General features: G+C 38.1%; 1 protein-coding gene across 11 annotated transcripts in view; it reads right to left on the minus strand.

Annotated features, from left to right (window-relative positions):
• baz2ba (bromodomain adjacent to zinc finger domain, 2Ba) overlaps positions 1 to 9,097 on the minus strand; it is a 102,088-nt gene extending 92,991 nt beyond the window's left edge. For all 11 annotated transcript variants that reach the window (XM_064327374.1, XM_064327373.1, XM_064327376.1 and 8 more), the window contains exon 1: positions 8,874 to 9,097. The gene's annotated coding sequence lies outside the window, so the exon portion shown is untranslated. The remainder of the gene's footprint in view (positions 1 to 8,873) is intronic.
• Positions 9,098 to 16,976: the final 7,879 nt, after the last annotated feature.

The raw sequence follows: 16,976 nt of genomic DNA on the forward strand, positions 1-16,976 counted from the left end.
TTGCGTGCACAAACTAAATTGAGGCCCGGAGAAAATGATGAATATACGTGATGTAGGTTAAGTCGGCCTATGTTTGTACTCAAGCACATAGTAGCATGTGCTAAAGACAGCTAAAGCGGAAGCCTTGTTGTTAGGCCAGTGACAGGCCCCATGGTCTGGAATCTAATCTTGAGCCTACCAGCCCCGATTGTGGCCAAAAGCCTGAGATTCCGCCAGAGAAGCCCAACATGGCGTTTCACAATTGTCCCTACTACCACCCAGGGCTGGAGGGTTTCAGCAACCCTCAGGTCATCACTCTGCGACTGCACTTGTGGAATGGGAGCTTTGGTGTCCCTGTCCGCCTGAACGTGGTCTCGTTCAGATTCCACAACTTCTTTGGCTGGTTTCTCAGCACAGAACAGTGCCTGCACAATGGTGGTCGCCGCCGGTGTTCCTCCGTTAGCACGATGTAGGCTACACAACGCTTCGCATCCTCCTGTCTGTCCAGTAGAGCGTGCGTCCTGGTGTCCGAGTGAAACAAAAAATAGCAACGGCAACCCGGGAACAACAAAAAAAGAAAAGAAAGAAAAACCGAGAGCGAAACCTTGCAAAAAAGGTCAATCACAAAGTTCACAGTGTCCTAGCAACTGCTGGAGGCCCCTCACCCTGCCACCCGGGTGCGACCACACCAGCCTCCTCTCCATAACTAAATCCTGGAAAACGAGACAACCAAACCGAGTTTAAATTAATGGTGGGCGCTGTCAAGCTCTTCGGGATTGATTTCTTGGACGTAGCCAAGCCTGCCAAAAAAAGACCTCTCCTGTGTAAACTAAATTGACTGTTAAGCATGCTGAGATCTTAGAAAGTGGTAGAAGACACTATAGAAGCAATTCATTCTCTCAATTTATCATTAGCTACTTGGGCAGGAATAAATGCGTAACTGCTGTTTCCATTAAGTGCTGCTACTGTATCTAAGCGAGGCCCAAAGTGCAGTACCCTAGGCATCCATATCAATGAAAGGCGGTCGAAGCCTGTTGGGCTCTAAAGGGCAAAGCAGGGCCTGACTAGCAGGGATCATGGCTTGGTATCAAACTAAAACCGTGCCAGTGCCAGCTATGGCTTGCAGCAGGGCATCACACAGTTGGCAGTAGAGTTGGATGAGTCAGGAAGGATTTCAGTCAGCGGGATACAAGTCTCATCTTGCACCAGCAACACCCTACAGTTCATGGGGCAGCCACAGTTTGCCTGCACAAGCTACACAATGAATTGTCTACTTACTCAAAGTGCGTACAAACTCAACGGGAGGACTACGAAGTGAAAAGACCGGTGCATCACGTGTTTCGGAGAGAGTGTGTGCTCATCTGTGCTTTCGCAAATTTACAGTGGAAGCTGCAATTGAACAAGAACACATGTAATCTGTGCTCTCAGACCTGGGAGAAAAAAAGGTGTGGAAAAAAAAAACTATTAAATTCAGTGTCTTCTGTGTTCCACTTCACAAAGGACCGATTTCTCAAAGCACTTTTACATTCCAGTGGAAAATACACATTTACTGCTAAATGTGTATTTTCTTCATGACTGATTAACCCCAACAAATATTATACCCACAGCTTTTATATTCTTTCAGAAATATCTTCCATTCATTCTGTTTTCACTGAATGAATTATAGCTGTAAATCCATTTTTTACCAAACGCACATCGATTATATGCCTGTGCTGTTCATCTTTCTTGAGTATTGAAATATTAGACTCCATTCACCATTTTATTGCCAATAATAGGCCTACTAACAATGCAGGTACAGGTTTTCTAAGGTAATCTTACCTATTCTTGAACCAACAAAAATTGTATGATGAATGTCCTACATGCACATGTCTAAGTCATAGTTGGCTCTTAGTTTTAGATTAACCATCAACTAACAAGCAAAATTCACAATAGTGAGTTCAATCAGTTCACGTGGGGTAATACTGGCCAGGATTCAATCAACTACATGCAATCATGTTAAGGGCAAATATAGCCTAATTAAATCAAACTAAAACAAACTTTCCCAGTTCAAACGTACATCTCATTAGCACAGCATGAGGGCTGAATATGCACGATACAAATGAACAGACCTGGAACAGTAATATATTGGTAATTTGTTTGCTTTAATTTTTCCTAACCCCACTCTCTCTCTATTTTTCTCTTTAATTTTTACCAACCCCACTCTCTCTCCTCACAGACACATACACACAGAGTGCACACAATGTACACACAGTGATTGTTGTTACAGAATAGCCTACTTCAGTTCAAGTTAACTTGGCAGCAATGCTGCATTTTTTTCAGTGTCTGATCACTTAATATCATTTTTTTAAATCTCTTAATCATAACTAAACACATAGGCTAATACAAACAGCCACCAAGTCCTGAAATACTAATGCAATTCATTATCCACAATACTCTAACCTATAACACGTAATGCTAAATTATATTGTTAGCTGAAATCCCTTTTACTCTGAAAAATGTATTTTGCCGTAACGGTGGTATTCCCTCATTACTTAAATTACTTAAAGTTTTTGTTTTATCTAAGTACATTTTATTATATGCATTTTATTTGGGACTGTAAAGCAGGATACAGTCAAAGGGATGCTTTGGAATGAAGTTTACAGTACTGGCCTTCAAAAAGGGGCCTGCTGTCAGGCAAAGCAGCATGCATTTCCGGCCACACCTTTTCCTGTTTTCTGGATCTTCAGTCCATATGAGCATAAAACAGATCCTTATAAGTTTAGTTTTACTGAATCTAGCGACACTTAAGTCTTGTTTGCTTGTACTGCATTTTCCCTTAAAATGCTTAAATGCATTTGATTCAATCTAGGAGATTGACTCCTCACTTTGGAAACTTGTCTCTCTCTATCCGTGAATGTTGTGGCTTGTCATAATGTCCCCTTCAGGTTAGTTTTCTTTGAAACAACTACAGCTAACAGTAATCTGATATGCATATGACAATAATCCTCAAACATCTATTAGCGGTGGGCAACTATAGGACTGACTTAGCGTTTAATAAGCGGTGTTTTCACACAGGCATCAAAATCACAATAAATGGACAAATAAACAGAGACATGACAAAACAATTGAGCCTAATCTTCTGGTATGCTAACAACAGCTTTTGAATGAATACTATAATCCCAAAACAGTGTAACTCAATTGACTACATACTGCACATTAGCAACAGTACAAAAGTGAACAATGCTAATAAAAATGTAAACACTTTCAGGTCATCAGACAAGAAAGATAAAGTTGATCAGATACACCATGCAGAGCAGTTGTAATAGTAGTAGTAGAAGCAGCAGCAGTGGCAGCACTTGGAATGAATCTGGACACTCATGATTTCCATTTACGAAGCTTTGATCATTAAGAACCACGTTTTTCCATCTTGATGAAGTTGTAGCCTAATTGTGGCCATTTTATCTGATTAGCATAACTACCTAAGCATTACTGCATATAGGCCTAGCCGTTTACTGGTGTGATTAGCTCACCAGCACCTAGCCTATTAGTAGCTTGCAAGTTATTTTCTGCAGGGTGACATGTTTAACATCCACCACCTCCAGTCACATAACCAATAACAAGCCTTTCAACACATAGTAAATATTTTGTTAGTTGCAGCCTACATAAAAATACTGTTCACACCACTTAGCCTACATTACACACAATTTAGGAATTTACATGAGACTATAAAGGAACTCAGACCAATATAATCAGCAGCATATATTTTTGGTTTTATTTTTAATAGTTTGGAGAAATTTGAAAGGCCTATCATTAAGACACATTTGTGCACTAACATTAAGCAGCTGATGTTTTTTTGGCATGAATATAACTATTTTTGATACCAACTAATTATATACTTAGGGTTCAGAACCATGGCCCATTTATGGAAGCATCAGGTGGCAGCTAGTTGTAATTCCCTTGAAAATGAACGTCCTCCAAGGACAGATTCAATTAACTCTCCAGCCAAAGTCTCATGATGGAGCTCTGTTTAAATTCTGTCTTTGGTCATATATGAGGGCTGGCCAAAAAATAGCTCGTTATTACTCTCTTACTAACGCATGCAGATGTTCAGTCCCAATAAATCTTTTGTCAGTGAAAATAGTCCGTTCCATGTGTACAAATATAGTGGACTTACTTACAAGCAAAGGTAATCAATAATTAATTAAATAATTACTAGCCTAATCCTTCATTCTCAACCACCACCAGCAGATTAGCCAAAAAAAAAAACTATGACTGGTTGAACTGAGTAGTTATGAGCTATCAGCTGTCTGTCAACTTTTTTGTTTTTGCCTAAACAAACTACAACAGTTACAAGCTCAAGATACCAGCATGAGTCTGATGGCCATGTTTGAAAAATATTAATGTTAATGTTAGCAGCCTATATATTAAAAATAACAGGAATAGGCTATAGCCTAAAAAAATGAACTGATTTTCTAAACTCTCACTACCATGAAACATTCTATAGTTGGTCTTAGTTTCAAAATACAAAAATGCATTGTGTTTCTTCCATGACTGACCAAAATATATTTGCTTCTGAATAATGCTGACATTTTCTCAAAACATGCTGCTGTCCCGCTGTGTGAAGCTTTTCACAATACAGTCAACATTTAGGCTATTTAAAAAAAATAAAGATTAACTATGCACTCAAACCATATTATTATTATTATTATTATTATTATAATGGCAGTAATAATAATGATATTAGCAGAGCAGCAGTCAGTTTTCCAATTATACAGCTGAAAAGAACAAATTCTTTTTAATTTAAAACAAAATAATAAACACACTGCATAAGACCCCCCCCCCCCTCCCACCTTACCCCCAATTTAAGCAAAGGATTACAGCAGAACCCAGTGTACATATGGGATTGTCTGTATAAAAGCTGTCTGTGTTTCCTCAGTTCCAGCATCCCTAGACACACTGTTCCTAAATCCTCATTTCTCTTAATCAGCTTAGTCAATGGCAACTGTTTGTTGCAACCTTGGTGGACGTGCAAATAGGTTTTAGCCATGTCTATGCTAATCCTTGAATTTTCAAGTCGGATGGAAGACATTTTCCCGTAAATAATAAAACCTACTGTAAAAATTTATCGCCTCTTCACTATGGCAAAGTAAAAAAATGAGCAGACTTTCAAAGGGTTTTCTTAAACAAGGATGAAGTCATCTCTGGTTTGAATGCTTCATTTTGAAAACAACGTCAGAAACAAGCCCCAACAGATGCATTACCTTAACATGAGTAAGATAGTGAAACACAAGTACACTTAAGGTCCCTTTGTGTTTTCAACTTATCCAAAAGCAGACAGGCATTTGTGGAAGCAGTTCTGAGAGTCACTGAGGCATGACTGAAAGAAACTGAAGAAGATTTGAGAGAGACTGAAGCAGGACTGAGAGAGACTGGAGCAAGGGTGAGAGAGAATGGTGTAGGGTTGAGAAATTAAAGCAAGGTTGAGAAAGACTGAAGCAGGACAGAGAGAGACTGGAGCAAGGGTGAGAGAGAATGGTGTAGGGTTGAGAAATTAAAGCAAGGTTGAGAAAGACTGAAGCAGGCCAGAGAGAGACTGAAGAGGGTTAAGAAACCGAGAGAGACTGAAGCAGGATTGAGAGTAACTGAATCAGGGTTGTGAGAAACTGAAGTAAGGTTGAGAGACTGAAGCAGGGTTGATACTAAAGCAGGACTGACAGACTGAAGCAATGTGGCGAGAGACTGACGCAGGATTGAGACAGACTGAAGCAGGGTTGACTGCGACTTCAGCGTGGCTGAAGCAGGGCCAAGAGAGACTGAAGCAGGGTTGAGAGAGACTGAAGCAGGGTTAAGACAGACTGGAGCAGGACTGAGAGAAACTGAAGCAGGGTTAAGAGAGACTGGTCTGTTCCACTGAAACTACTAATGGCTTCTCAGTTCCAGAATACCAAGCCCCTATCGAGCCGCTGCCTCAGAAAGACTTCCCCTCAAGCGAAGCAGTAGGCTACATCAGGGTGTTTGGCTAAACATCTGCTTCTCTTACTTTTCAGGTTTGAGGGAAATATCAAACTCAAGGAAAGGCAGGCAGAGGTGATCAGCTCAGGCCTTGATCAGCACAGGCCTCTGCTGTCTTTTGTCTTTTAACCATCAGAAGAATTAGAATAGGACATTGGCCACATGCGTGGGTGGCCAGCTACACGGAACTCATCAAGCAAATTGCCGATCTGCAGCGACATCTCCATGGGGACTGATTTTCTTTTCATTATGTGATCCCTTAAAGTTCAACACTGGACTCCAGTTTCAACTCTGTTGCCGTTGTGGTGATTCAGTAAAAGCCCCCAATCTTGCTTGCAGTAAAACAAGAGTCTCTTTAACAGGTGCTAGTTAGAACTGGGAGCCAAACCTTATTTTGCAAGTATTTTTATTAAGGAAAATTTGTAGTTGATGCAACATGTCCTACGCATCTCAAGTAACAGCTCCAAAGAAAGACCAGCCTCTCCTCCATTACATAGATTTAAGACTGTGGTGCTGATGGGAATATTCAACGAGCCAACAAGAAAATCACACAGGTTAAGCTAATTATAACTAGGTATGACAATGTTTACTAGAAGTTATCCTGTTAGTAATAGACATTGATGCTGGCTTGCATATGATGGTCAGACTCAAGAGTACCAGCCACAGATTTAAGGAATGGCTAGCACATCAAACAAGATATTTCTGACTGGGATCCAAACACTACAATACCAGGAAAGTCACACATTGGTCCATGGCCCCAAATAAGTAGGTCCCTGTCGTATCAACACAGCACAGTTAACTCTGAGATAGGAGCCCATTAGCGAATAAGCCAGTACCTCAGCCTCAGGGCTAAAAGCCGGCACAAGTACGGTAATGATTTAAATATTTAAATATCCGCTTTTCTCCATTTCTGGTCCTGGACCACATGAGAAAGAGGTTTCATTCATACTTTTGTCCACGTCTTCTCACTTCAAAAAAAATGTATCTTTATAAATGCGGCCTTGGTCCTCCATTTCTCCTTCAGTCACTGAAATCTAATGGATCTATTTGCCATCTCAGCACAGGGAATCTCTGCATTTCTATATTCATCCACAACCATGAATAAACAGGACCTTGTGCAGGCCTCTGCATAACAGTGTTTTCAAACCCGCCATACAATACTTTAAAAAGAAATGTGCGTCTTTAATAGCTAAACCTGTTTTCCCAGGTGTGAAAATAAAAAATGTAAATAAAGAAACGCAAGTGTGTGCTACACAAAGCCTTATACCTGAATTATAAACTCCTTTAAGGGTTAAAAAGCACAATGATTTGTTTTAAGTCACAATTTACAGGAAATGGCTATTCATTTCCGATACAAACATTAATAAAGAGGCACTCCTGGACAATTTGTTTTAATTTGTTTGTGGTAATAATAATAATAATAATAATAATAATAATAATAATAATAATCTCACATTGGCTTGCAATGAAAACAATTTATTCAACAGGAAGGCAGTAGTACAATGTAAATAAAAAGTCAAAATAATTATACATTTCAATTTTCAATTTTCATGGAAGTAGAGGAGACAATGAGAAAATTGCTAGAGATTAATTTCACATTCAGATTTAGCCGCTTCAAAATAAATACAATAACGTTTCTTCTGACGCGTTACAGCCTGCTACTTGGCTGTAACCGCTAGTTACATGATCTTGGGGTGACACTACCCACACCTGTCATCCAACAAAATTACAATGATGATCATACTCATCACAATTTTCCTATTCAATATGTCACCTTATTTAGTCACATTAATCATTTAACATCCAGCTTCAACCTACATACTTTAGAAAGATATCAAACATAAAAAAGCATTACACATGCTCCCACGAATAAATTTTGCTTAAACTTCACATGACGTCATCGTCTCCCCTCAAAACATTTCATAACTTTCTGTCTTTAGAAGCCTACATTCGGTTCTTGAAAAAGTATAAAGATCGGGGTATTACAATTACCCAAGATGGCGAGAGGCTTGTTGTTTAGAGGGCAGAAAAATGGAGGATATTGTAATATACACAAAGGGATAAATTTCAACAACTCAGCCAGCCTGCAGCTGCCTCTCTTTATAAGGAAGCAACAAAAGATAAGAGAAAAAGACAGCCTCCAACTCAAACAGCGGACTACTCTCTGAAGCGAGGGGATTTCCTCACAACACAAGAAAAACACTACATTAAAACCCAATCTACAATCGCAAATACACACTACAATATAAAATATACTATTTAGGTTGAGAAATATTGGTTTCTCAGAGCAGGCTGATTTTGTGCCATAATTTTTGAGACACGTATTAAAACAGACCACAGCATAGGTAGCTAGCAAGCCAGCTAGCAGCTCAGCCCCCTTAGTTATCTAGCTGGAGTGCTAGCTTTCACTGATTCCTCGTTAGAATACATTTAAACTATAACAGAACATTTACAGCTAACTAGCTGTGTGAAGAAAAAAAAGCAGCAAACAACCGGGGATCACAGTGGCCCTCGAAACTGTTTGCATTCTGAATGTAACATTTGAAACAGGTTTTTAAATTCGCACAGTTTAACCGCACGAGTGCGCACACAAAGACGAGGTCCGTTCTGACTCTGAACCCAAGTATTTAGCTAGCTACCAGTCTGATCAAAAAGCAACGACAAAACATACCTCATCAAATGTTGCCTAAAGTTTATAATTAACGTGTTGTGTTACCATAATTGAAACAAAACAACAATCGATACATTTACAACCGTCTTATCGTCTGACAAGTTTTATCAATCTGCAGAAGAAACTACCCAGCTAGCAACATAGCGTTGTATCTCTATTGAAATAACTGAACGCCTTTCAATACGTTGCCAGCTAATCTTAACTAGTCGCATCAAAACAAATCAAAACTTACCTTAGTTTCGACACTTCTGGCTACGTAATCCCCGTTATCCTGTTTTTCGAGTATTATTTATAATATCTAGCTAATGTTTCTTTTCTTTCTCGATTTTGTGCTGTCGTTAGAGGCCAGTAGCCGGAGATGATAAAGAAGGGAATTGGGCAGTAATTGAGTCTCGGTGTGAGTGTGTGTGTGTGTGTGAGTGAGTGCGTGTTAGTTACTAACAGCAGATTGAAGGAGACTCTTCTCAAGGGTTATTCAGCTCAGCTTCACCACAAGCCCGAAGGTGACGTCAGCTTACAAGCTTACTAACAATGAATTTAGCGATATTTACCATAAATAAACAACGGGTGCACAGTCTTATAAATAACAGTGGGACATCAATCAATAAGTTCTGAACGATTATTATTTTACCCTGGCTTTTCACACTTTGCATTGGCAACAATCTAGTGTCGACATTAAGCAGGCTTATTTCGAGGACAGGATATCATCAGCATCGTTAAATAAAAGGGACGCTTTATAAATTAATATCGGAAAACACATGAACCATGTAAATGACGAATATTAAAGCAAATCTGTTTAAAAAAGAAAATAGCACAATGTTGTTTATGATAAACATTATAAGGGTACAGTTCATTATAAGATTAGTAACCTACTTCGCCTTCTTTGCATTGACTGATGTTTTCCAAGTTAAATAATATATTTATTTTGTGAGAGAACGAGAGAATCTGTACAATTTAAACAAAAATAATGCATACAGTAGGCCCCCACATGATACATGGTTGATATGTCAAAGAAGATGATATCCGACAGTCCCATGACAACAGCAAGATGAGCACAAATCAAGAGGTGGTAGGAGGAAGGGCAGGCCCAAGAGGATACTTTGAGGCCACTATGGATGTTTCAATAAATATTCTTCATATGTACTGTGAACATGGGATACACTATCTGTAATGGCATACTGTGTTACAAATGCACACACAAGTTATGCAATATTATATAATTATCTTAGCATTCTGCATTTGTACAATATCATTTTTATACGGAATCGCTGAAATAGTGTTTGCGAGACTGAAGTGATGAGATTGAATATACTGCTACAAGATAGTCTGACTTTTTAATTTTTTTACTCCAAATCGTTGAGGAGGTCAAAGTGGATGATAATATTAAATTCAGAAAAGGCATTTACATAATCTACAAGCACATTGAAGGATGGATTACTTGTATAAAAAGTCAATATCCTCTGTCCAATGTGTGAAAAAAGAAAAACAAACAGAAAAGCCAGCTTTTATAATAGAAGTAGGCTACGCTTGTACAGTTTGGGGGAATTCAAAAACTCCGGAGTTTTCCTTTATGTTGCAGCCAGCCCACCACAGTCAGACAGAGAGTGCCATCTGTGCCTAATTGTGGGGCTTTTTTCTGTCTGTGAGTGAACAATCAGCAACAGGCTGAGCAAAGACCTCATGACCCAGTCTGGGTGGAGACAGGGGGCACAGATTATTTTATTTAATAACAACAAGAGCCACAGCTAAGTGATCGCTAACATAAAACACACAAAATATGTAACTCTGTGAAGTTACATTTAAAAAATGCAAAGAAATGTAGTCATGTTATTTTCACTGAGTAAACAGCAGATTAATCCAAAATGGGCAAAAAATAATGTTACACGAGTCACTGCTCTCATGCGGCTCAATAAACTACTGGGCTGGTTCGATGATATCACCGAATTTCATCTAGGAGCTTTTTATTAGCTGCAAAATGAACTGTATTGAACATGTTACATTTTGTGATAGTTTAAAGTGGTACCTTATATAAGATTTAAACATCGAAACATTAGACGTAAATTGATTCACTCCTGACACATTTCTAAAGGTTCCTTAATTACCTCGATCTTGACGAAAACAAATACTCCTTACTGCACTCTTCTGTTTTACTCTACAGGCAAACTGCCCATTGACTAGCCTATAGTTTCGTTGATACTGTTATCTTGAAATAAAGGCACTGGAATTTAAAAGGAGAAAAATCCTTATTCAGCTTTTTTGGAATTAGAACAGAAGTTTAAGTGTGTTCACCATCTTGTCGGTTTATTGATTTTTTTTCCCCTGCCTCCTTTCCCCGTCATCCTCCACAAAGGCGAAACACCGGTTTGAGACAGGCAGGATGAAACTAGAGCCACTGGATAAACAGACACGTAAGCAGAAGAAATATGTTTACATATTTTTATTTTTCGCACCAACAGCAAAGGAAAGGGGGGAGGGGGGGTCAGGTTTATTACGATGCTTCATTAGTATTAGCACGTGGGGAGCACTCGAAGCGCCTTCATTAGAGTGAGCGTCACAGGCTGAGTCCTTTTGCATGCAACGGGAATGTCAGCTTCACCTCGGTCATTTGTAACATAATAAGTGCAAGTACAATGACTGCAATGCAAGCACATTGGGGGAAGGGCAGCCTGTCTCCTTTACTGGGGTTTTTAAAGAGTCTTGATTAGAAAGTATAATTAGACAGTATAATGAGCCACCAAAAGAACTATAGTAAAGATGATCTCTCCAGAGACTGATGGAAAACAAATTAATGTGGTGATTTGGTTTTAATTATTATTTTTCTATTAGTGCACGGCAAGCCTAGGCTACCCATCACACATAGGGGCTGTGCTTGCAGTTATTGATTTTTGCCTGACACATTCAGGGAATACAGATTTTAATCATCTCAGTATGCCACACTCTCTAATTCCATTAAAAACAAGAACCTACCAGCACCAGAAAAGCATTTAATTTCAATGACACAAATTTTTCACAGAACTACAAAGCTGCAAATGGTGCCTTCACAGTAGAAGTGGCCTTAGGTTTTCCTTTTTTTTTTTTTTTTTTTTTCCTTTTTTACACATAATTAAATTTACACTATGGCTCTCTCAAAGCTGTAAGTAAGCCACTAATAACTGACAATGGAGAAAATAAAAGACAATGAACTACTAATACTATGTCATTAACCTGTGCTGAATTATAATAGATTGAGTCGAGTGGTTGTTTCAGCATTTTATATAACATTCGAGATTGCTCATAATAGGTCTATTATTAGTAAACTGTGGGTTGCGAATAAATTACTGTCATGTCCTATAATGGCAATTGTAGACTTATTAGAAAAAGGATGCAACTCTATTATAATATGGACAGCATGTGTTAAGCACTGAAACTTTATTTCCAGGCCTGTCAGTATTGCTATTTGTATTTATAAATAAAAAATGCCCACTACATTGTTGCATAATTTATACACATTAATCCTCACAGACTTGAAAGGAAATGAAATGATCTTGATTATCGGTCAACATTATGCAATAGGAACTGCTGAAAGTGGTTGTCATGCTGTTGATTTCTCGTGTTTTCAAAGCCCTGCAGAATTTTGAAATGCCACCATTAGTTTTTTTATTTTAATTTTAACAGCTTGTTGCTAGCGGAGCTTGAGATAAAACGGCTTTGCAAAATAAGATGAAATCACACCACAGCAGTCTTTTGTTGGTGGATATTGATTATATGCTAATTTCTGCCTGGAGACACAATGGGGAATTTTAAATACCATGCATCTTATCACTCATTTATAGCATTTTACCAATATCACAAGAATCAGATTATAAGAGCAAATGTAATAGGACCGTGCTCACATTTGTCTTTGCACGAGTGAAAAGCAAATGTTCTGGTTTGTTGAGGGCATCTCAAGTGAAACAATGTGTGTATGTTCATGTTTTTGTCATCCATATTTGTAAGACGCAGTTTGAAACAATGGTTTGTTTGAAAAATAAATGCAAATTGCAACAATAATACTGACCTTAAATCCATTATCATTACAATACCATTGGCACCCACATGAAACCAATATTAACATGGGCACCCACATGGAACAAATAATAACATGTACTGCAACAATACAATTCCGTAATAATATATATCCTTTACAATAAAAAAGTCATAGCTTAGCAGTCAGTTTACAACAATGGTAATGGCTGCTTTGAATATCTGTAAATATTTTAAATACTGTATTACTCCAGATTTGGAAACTTAGGAGTAATGATCACGCAAAAGTCCTATGGGAATTAATTGGTAATGAAGAATGAATTAACCTTTTACCTCTCCTCAATGCAATCTGCTGAGGCTTGGTTGGGGGTGGTGGAGGCAGGGTAAAAGATGAAATGCTTGGCTATACTGAGCACTTGTGCTACCACAGGCACTTAAGCTGTCCATCACCCTGCTTGCTCTACAATTCCAAACAGGATCTGAAGGTCAAAAATGGAATCACTGCTAGTGCTTGGACTCCCGCTGTAATATGCCACAGTATACCGATGTAGGTGTGATAACAAACCATGGTGACATCAACATAGTGGCACATGGGTGGTCCACACAGGCATGAATATGCACATACACCCACCCACATACAGACTCATGGAAATTCCTTTCATGGAAAAGAGCTCGTAGTGACAGTGATAATCAGCATCATGCAATGTCGCTCTTTGACATAATGAAATGGCCAAATAATTCTCTCTTGCGCAAAGCAAATGCATCCCGATCAGAATTTGAAAAGCATCTTTATCGAGCAGGATATTTATATGTTTAATGTCAGCAAATTTTCTAGTTAACGAGCGCGCTCATAATTTACTACTTTTACCTTGGGAAATAAAAAATTCAGACATCATTTTAATTAACTGCATGGAGAGAGTGTGTTTTATCAGTCAACGGTCTGGTCCATTTTTAGCAATAGTAGACATTTCTGCATGCAAAGGAAATTACACACTAACCTTGATGCAGACGGCTTTTTTCTCTCTGAATGGACTACACTCATTAAAATGAATATTTTTAGGGACGAGACAATGCTGGAATCATTGGGAAGATCCCAGTACTGGTGCAAGGGTTACATTTACCACTATGATCCTCCCCCCATTCCTAAAGTCTTCAGACCTAATAAATCAAGGGATGCATCGTTCAGAATGAAAGGAAGAAAACCGTGGCAGGATTAATGCAGGAGAGCTGCAGAGGAGTATAGATCCAACACCGTGTAGATCAGTTAAACAGAATCTGTCATCTTATTCCTACAATAATTGAGTAGATAAAATGATACTAGAAGGAAAAGATGACCCACCCCTCCCCCCAAGTAGAACCCCAAGATGACTCTCCGATTTAGCATCTGTAGCAATTTGTAAAGGTATTTTCATCTCATAATTCTTGAGATAGGTCTTTTGTTATTGTACTGCTCATAACACATGCCTTAATAGAAATATTAAACAGAAGCACTCCTTTAAACCAGTTTTAATCTGCATTAAGGAGAATTTGCAATTTGTCATTTTGAGATTAGAAAGAATACTTACACTTACTTCTGACAGCATGGCTATAGATAATCTACTTTGTACTGAAACAACACTTTATCGCCTCTCTTATTTTATGTAATTTTAGCTAATAATATCCTTCTCTTTTAATTTCAAAGAATGTACATTAAGGGGGAAATAAAGGTATGTATTATTTTAAAATGTGTATAACTCCTGGAGGAAGAAATTTCATTTTAAAACTGTTATTTTAACGAAGGTGTTTCCAGAAGTTATACATTTTCTTTGTTGATTAAGGATAAAAAGGAATACTGTACAACACATGATTAGTATAGATATAATCTGACATCTCATTTCCTATTACTTGCTGAATGCTCAGAAGACACTTTGTGGTTTAGTGGCAAGATTGCCGCTAGAAGTCATTAATTGATTTCAGATTAAAAATGTAACCTTTCATTTTACGTTGTGCACAATCATTCTCAATAATTCAGGCATTCTGCATTAGCAGGGTCAAAAAGAAGTTTTTTTTTTTTCATCTGAATGATATACGGCTCCTGAGAATTGCCAGTGCTTGGAAGAAGCTGCATTTTCCCATTTTCTTTCAAACAATAACTAATCTTTCAAGTGTAAAATGCATTGTGCATCCATGTTAAATACAAAAATAAATGTTCTCTGCAAGTGATACCGGCAATACAAAGTCACCTTAATCCTCCACTGGTCAGTCTACTTATTCTTTTCAAACTCTGCCTACGAATAAAACATAGCTGGGTCGAAAGATGCAAACGACTGCCGTGAGTGCTGTAATAAAGGTTTTCAAAGATATGGTACAAAATGGAGGCTAGAAACATAGCCTGGGAGAAGAGGGGAGTGCTTTTCAGCCTTCTTTGAACTACACAAATATAAGCTGGTTCTCACCAGCAGTGAAAAGCATTGTCATCTGATCCCGGAATGACTTCAGCTTACATAGAGAAATATAAAGATCTGCAATGGAATGTAGGCTACTATACGGATGAGGCCTCTGGCACATGTATGGACAAAATGGAATTTATTTCAGATGATGAAATATCCCTACATCACAAGACTTGTATTACACAGTTTCCTCAACTCAAAATAGCCCCTTTAGTGTGACCTCTTCCCATGGGTGGCCATATTAATGGCAGCCATTGTTTTTGCCTTGCTAACTGGAGCATGTTCTCGGACAGAGAATGAGAAGGGAATATGAGAACAGCAGGGCATGAGAAACATATAATCCCCAGTTTTGTTTACCTGTGTCTGTGTTTGAAAAGGTGATGGGGAAAAGAAAGAAAGAAAACAACATAAAGCAGTGATCCCTAAACAAACAACATGTTTTACAGACCCTAAATCGAAATAGGAGCATATAGCCTACTGTAGCGATCATTCCTTTAGTTATATTAAATAGCTTTTGTGAACAAATAACTGTTTAAAATATCCAAGCGTATTTGAAATGGCTTTAATTGTTCATTTTAACCATTCATAAGTTTACAGAACTTATTGCTTTATGAAAGCAAATATTAAATAATAAATATTGCTGCAAAAAGCCCCTTATCTTCAGACCAAAGACATTTCAATAAGTGTTCCATAATATCAGACACCCATATTTATATAAATATTTGAAAATTGTAAAAATGAATTCACAAGATGTTGAACTATTTACAAATCGCTACCGTACCACTGCAGTATTTCCCTGCTTGAACATTGAAGCTTGCATTCATCTGTTTAATAAGATGTCGTTTAATATGAAAAAAGGAAGAAAAGGGAACGATTGTTATGGCTCCCCTTTTTATGAATTGCAAGGTATTGTTATTCACACATCTCGTAAACAGCAGTGGCTTAGCACATTTTTATACCAACTGTCACTCCTTGTCATGTTTTATTTATGCGAAGCACTGTCCGTTTTAATTAGCAATTTCAGGTCCTGGTAAAAACTCTCCTCCTCCAGAAAGAGAAGAGGCAGACGTGTGAAAGGCCTTCAGTGTTATTTGATCAAAAAATGGGCCATTACCGCCATCATCATAATAGAGACTCGCTGCCTGTAATATGTGCTCTCCGGAAGCGATCCTTCCCGGAACGAAAGAGTGGGACGGAACAGGGAAAGCTGCAAGAAAAGCAGGATAGCAACGCAAATGCCAAGATCTGTCAGATAAATAAAGAGCTTTGCCCGACAGCGTAATTATAATGTAAACAGGTCCAATCATTTCTCGAGTCAAGAGCGAGGCTTTTTGTTTCCACATTAATGCTGCAATTAATTATGCTAATAACCATGCTCGAAACAAACATTCATTTAAAAATACAATCTCCGGCACAGCAGAATTAGATAGGCTAGTGCGTGGAAATATAACAGCAATTGCTTGGCAGTGCTTTGTGTTGTATGTCGTTACATACTGTATTCTAGTTATAACAGAGATAAGAATGTAGTTGTATCACTAAGCTAAATTTATCATAACATATACTGACAATGGCATGAAACCTTCAGTCACATTTTAAAGGTCCAAAAAAAGTTCCGAAATCTGTGACATTTTTGCTGATGTGTTGTTTTAATACCTTTTTTTGCATTCACAAACGGACCAGAAATATTTAAAAATGATTATTTGGGAAAAAAAACTTTTATAGACTGTTATAGGTTGTTAGTGGATAAAACGCTAAAATTGCTACTTGTAATATGTAAACAATGCTCTTTCCACTTTCGTGCACACAGGCTAAGTTGGAAGCGCCTAAGCATTATGGCTTCTTTGGATGCAGAAAAACTAATTTGCTTTTTTCTTTTCCAAAAAATGAAGATACACAAACAAGAT

The sequence above is a fragment of the Anguilla rostrata genome, chromosome 3 (assembly GCF_018555375.3).
Source record: "Anguilla rostrata isolate EN2019 chromosome 3, ASM1855537v3, whole genome shotgun sequence".
Classification (NCBI taxonomy): domain Eukaryota; kingdom Metazoa; phylum Chordata; class Actinopteri; order Anguilliformes; family Anguillidae; genus Anguilla; species Anguilla rostrata.